General features: G+C 41.7%; 1 pseudogene; it reads right to left on the reverse strand.

The window, feature by feature from the left end:
* Positions 1 to 278: 278 nt before the first annotated feature.
* On the reverse strand, positions 279 to 646 carry LOC143685877 (SKA complex subunit 2 pseudogene; annotated as a pseudogene).
* Between the last annotated feature and the right edge of the window lie 5,086 nt (positions 647 to 5,732).

The raw sequence follows: 5,732 nt of genomic DNA on the forward strand, positions 1-5,732 counted from the left end.
ATTAGGGGCTTCCTGGCCTAAAATTACAAAACTAAGTGAAAAAATATTTTTTAAATTCCTTTATTCCTGTTCCATTCTTTTGTCTGAACTTTATTCACATAAAGACCTTTCACCCTTCTTTTATTCCTCTGTTGTGAAAGGTGTTAGTATCCAGTCACCCTCTGGTGACCCACCAGGACCCCCTGACCTCCAGGCAGCAAGTGCCAACAAGACGCCATCCTAAATCTCTCTGGGATGATCTCCTCTCCAACAGAGGTCCCTTTTGCAAGTCCATTTCTTCACAACTCTGATATATGAGATTTTAATTGCTTTTCTGCACTTGACTCTTCTTTCGTCAGTGGTGATAGCTCCAGGTCTGTTTGCTTTTGCATTTCTTGTATCATGGTCATAGTTTTATTCAAAGTAGCACATATGTGGTCCCTCGTCTCCCTCTGATCAACATCATCTGGTTTAATGTGTGCATGCACAGTCTGACATGGTGACATGGAAGCATTGTTACTGAAAATTCCTTTAAGAAAGTAATTGGATTTTTCTCGCTTACTGAATCAGGATGATTCTTGATTTCATATTTCAGCCAGTATTGGATGCAATCCAGATCAGAGTCAGCTTTCTGGAACATCAGATCCAGCTTATCAACCGCCTTCATATTGAATAGTTGACCTTCCTCCCATATTTGATTGTTTTAAGTTGCATTTTGTTAATTGTAAGTTAATGAAAGCACCTTTTCTTATGCTTTCTAGCTCTTTGCCTAGATTATCCTTTTTGACCCAACAACCAAACAAAACCTACTCCATTTCGTTCAGTTCCACCGGTGCCTTCTGCATCATTCTTTAAGTTACTCATTTGCTTCAAGTCCACATACAACTTTGACTCTAATTCTGGGGGTCTGAAACTCTTGCGTGCATAGAAATAGAGAGAGAGGGGAAGTCTGCCCTCCTCCTCAGACCTTCTGGCTCAGGCTGCCTGGGAATGCAGGTAGATGACAGCCTTAGGGCTGTACCTCCTGCCTAAGACTCAGAGTGGCGTCCTCTTCTGATTCATAGCAAGTGCCTTTGCTCCTGAAGGGGCAGTGGTTTCCTGCCTCCTAAGCAATTTAAAGGCATACTCGTAAATGGTTTCTAGTGAAATTTATCAATGGGCCATCGTGAGTTTTTGATTGGCATTCCAGGGTAGGGGCGAGGTTCAAAATAGTTAACAATTCAATGCCCCTGACTCATCAGAATAGACATTATGTAGGATTCCAGGGTCTTCCCTGCACTGTTGGCTTAACTTTCTTGCTGGAGCATAGATGTGGCATGAGAATGCAAGCATGCAGTGAGCTCAGGGCTGTGGGTGGTCACCAGCAACATCTTACAGTGCAGTACAGCTGACCTGGTATTATTGGGTGACCATCGGGTTGGCCTGTTTACACCACAAAAAGAAGTCACCATAGAAAAATTAGAAAATGAAAAAAAAAGTGTTCAGAACATTGAAATGGCCATAATGAACCAAAGATTATTGCTATAAATATCTCCGGTAATTATGTCAATTTTTTTTACACATTTTTTACATAATTGAAACTGTTGAATTTTCTGATTTGTATAGTAATGTAAATGTTTTCAGCAACAGAAGCACTTTTACTATTTCCAGTGGTGATTCCTGAAGGGCTATGTTCATTCCAGATATGTGTTTGCACTTCAGGATGAGAAAATCTGTTGATATTTTCAAGGCAAGAAAATAGGTTGAGAACACAGTCCAGGTATCTTGGGCATTCAATCTTTGCCCACTAGCCATTACTGCTTACAACTGACCACTCAGCAGTCTTGCCTTCCTACCCTAACATTCCATTCCTCTGAGATTTCCTTAAAGCTCCATTATACCTGTAGCTACAAATATTTCCCATAAGGAATGAAAAATTGTGGGCATAGTATGACACACATATGGGAAGGAGTGACACATGAACTGCTCCATGTCAAACTTCACATGACAACTTTTCTGTGGAAGAAGCTGCTGTATGTACAAACACAGAAGATGCCTACAGAGAAGGAATGACAGGAGATGATTCAGAAGGAAGAGTAAATGGAGGGAGAGTCAACACATTTAGCTTGGAATATTTAACCAGCACCTGAACCAAGATGGTGCACATAGAGGAAGGTGCACAGATGTGATTCAGGAATAACAAGGGGGGAATAATTCCAATACACCAGGAAAAGGAAACAATGTGAAAAAATAATTGCCTAATTTGAAAATTGTTTACCTATTAGAATAAGCAATAACAAGGAAAGAGTTCCCTCAGCAGAATATAAAAGGAGACCTGGGAAGAGGGCTGCCACATTCAAGAACTGCACTTTTCTGAAAATACACCCAGAACCTCTACCCTCTGACACCATGGTCAACTCCTGTTGTGGCTCTGTCTGCTCTGACCAGGGCTGTGGCCAAGGCTGCTGCCAGAACACCTGCTGCCGCCCCAGCTGCTGCCAGACCACCTGCTGCAGGACCACCTGCTGCAGGTCCGCCTGCTGCTGCCCCCGCTACTGTGTGTCCAGCTGTTGCAGACCCAGCTGCTGTGGGTCCAGTTGCTGTGGGTCCAGCTGTTGCCGCCCCAGATGCTGTATCTCTAGCTGCTGCCGCCCCAGCTGCTGTGGGTCCAGTTGCTGTGGGTCCAGCTGTTGCCGCCCCAGATGCTGTATCTCTAGCTGCTGCCGCCCCAGCTGCTGTGGGTCCAGTTGCTGTGGGTCCAGCTGTTGCCGCCCCAGATGCTGTATCTCTAGCTGCTGCCGCCCCAGCTGCTGTGGGTCCAGTTGCTGTGGGTCCAGCTGTTGCCGCCCCAGATGCTGTATCTCCAGCTGCTGCCGCCCCAGCTGCTGTGTGTCCAGCTGTTGCCGCCCCTCTTGCTGCCAAACCACCTGCTGTCGAACAACCTGCTGCCGCCCCAGCTGCTGTGGTGGCTCTTGGTGCTGAGTGTCCTGCCTTTGACCCATGCTATTCATCGACCTCTTGGCCCCAATCTTTCATTCCAGTCAGAGAGCTTCTGTGCAACAGAATACATGGCATTTCCTGATGTCATGAACTTAGAAACAGAGCCACGAGACTTGATTAGAAACCCATCATCTCTGCAATATTACCTTCTTTATTCTCCTCTAGAGAAACATTTTATTAATAGTGAAATAATGCATGTAGAACATGCATTATTATTTACAGTCGGATCCTGTATGAAAATGGTTTAGAATTCCTCATTTTGATTCAAATTGTAAGATTCTTCAAATGTATCCCTTCTGGATATTTTCCTTTCTAAAATTTATCATGTGAAATTTATAAACATTCCTCAATAAATTTTTTAGCATTCAGTGGCACTAAAATGGCTCAGCTCTCATTTTTCGTTGTTGACAGAATACCCTATACCCATCACTGTCTTTTATTCTTCACAACCCATGAGTACATGTCTGCAGGGAACTTTATAATGGAAAAAATAAAATGAACATTTACCTATGAAATTTCACCCAGACCAGAATTCAGCCTGACAGCAAGAAATAAAAAGGAAAAAAGGCTTACAAGGAGGCAGTTCTGTCCTAAAATGTGCAATGGAGTGCATCTTAGATCCTTAGGTAGGATTGCTTTTTCTCTAAGGAAAGGACACAATGCCCACCTACTCAAGATTCAATAAGAAAAAGGTGAATGCAGACAAATAAAATCATGTTCTCCTTCACCTCCATTTGTCTTGATTTTATTTTGAAAAAATTGTAGATGTACCAAAAGTTGTAAAAAAATGGGTGCAGGGATTCCTGTGTACTCTTTACCCAGTTTCCTACAGTGCTAATATCTTACCTAACTATAGTACATATCAAAATGCAGAGACAAGTAACTGACCTTGGTACAATACAAAGAACTTGTTCAGATTTCCCCAGTTCTACATGCATTTATTTGTATACGTGTGTGTGTGTGTGTGCGTGTAGCTCCATGTAATTATATCATGTGTGTAGATTAGTATAGCCACCATCACAATCGAGAGACAGAACTGTTCCAGCTCAGTAAGACTCTGCCGTGTACCCCTTTATAGCCACACCCACCCCTCCCACTCATCATCCTTAGCCCCTGACAACCACTAATCTTTTCTCCATTTCAATAATTTCATTTATTCAGAATTTATACCAGCGGAACCATACACCATGTAATCTTTTGGGGTTGGCTTTCCTTTTCTGTCAGTGTAACTCCCTTGAGATCCATCCACGTCGTTACACATACCACCTTGGCCGTACTCCAGTTTTCTATTTTTTAAGCCGAATTTTCAAAGTTCTTTCATCTATTCCTCATTTATCATGGTGTCACCACCATAACAACTGTACATTTCATCTACCATAGTTTATCTCTACTCTTTTTATGTAGTCCAGAATTAAATGCATCTTACAGATATGTTCTGAGTGATCCGAGAAGAGTAGGACTGCTTTCAAATACTACACTTCTGTTAAAGTTCCAATGTTTGCCTTCTGGGTTGTTGGTAGTAAGTGTGAACTTATACTGAGGTTATTACCATGTGAAACGCCTGTCTTTTTCATTACAAACTGCTTCACTTTCTTCTTATAGATGTGCAATAGTTTACACCCCATTCTTGGTCCCTTTTTACTGCCCAGTCCCAGGAGTAACATAACAAATGTTGATAATAATAATTTACCTGGGGAAGGGGTTGGAGAATGGACCCAGCCTTAGGTTGTGCAGGTAGGTTAAATAAATTCTTCTCAGAAATTCAGACATATGTATCCTCCACAATCTCACATACCACGCTGTATCAATAACCACTTTTTTTAGATCTGAGAGTGGCTCTGACATTTTGACTTGTTAGATTTGGTCTAAAGCATATTCACTCTCCCCCAGCCTCATGGCCTCCAAATATCTAAATGAACATATTTTATGGAAAGACTCTCAAATTTGCAATATATATGACTGTCCACAGAGATATCAGCTCAGGACAGGAATCGTTACACAAAGACCATCCTAAAGTGAAAAACATAATTCAGAGACAGTAAATGTCCTCCTCTTTCCCTGGGTTCCCTTGACTCATAAAGGAAAAAAATCCTACATGTATGCCAAGTGATGGACTGACAGCATTCTTCATTTTTTGAAACAGTAGTCATTTAGTTGAACATTTTTTACCTTTTAAGCTTTTTCTCCACTTAAAAAATAGTTTGAAATTTATCTGGAAGGGCAGGGTGCCCCGAATTGCTAAAAACATCTTGAGGAAAAAAAACGAAGCTGGAGGTCTCGCGCTGCCTGACTTTAAGGCATATTATGAAGCCACAGTGGTCAAAACAGCATGGTATTGGCATAAAGATAGATATATCGACCAATGGAATCGAATAGAGTGCTCAGATATAGACCCTCTCATCTATGGACATTTGATCTTTGATAAGGCAGTCAAGCCAACTCACCTGGGACAGAACAGTCTCTTCAATAAATGGTGCCTAGAGAACTGGATATCCATATGCAAAAGAATGAAAGAAGACCCATCTCTCACACCCTATACAAAAGTTAACTCAAAATGGATCAAAGATCTAAACATTAGGTCTAAGGCCATAAAACAGTTAGGGGAAAATGTTGGGAGATATCTTATGGATCTTACAACTGGAGGTGGTTTTATGGACCTTAAACCTAAAGCAAGAACACTGAAGAAGGAAATAAATAAATGGGAGCTCCTCAAAATTAAACACTTTTGTGCATCAGAGAACTTCATCAAGAAAGTAGAAAGACAGCCTACACAA

This window comes from Tamandua tetradactyla, chromosome 6, assembly GCF_023851605.1.
Source record: "Tamandua tetradactyla isolate mTamTet1 chromosome 6, mTamTet1.pri, whole genome shotgun sequence".
Taxonomy (NCBI): domain Eukaryota; kingdom Metazoa; phylum Chordata; class Mammalia; order Pilosa; family Myrmecophagidae; genus Tamandua; species Tamandua tetradactyla.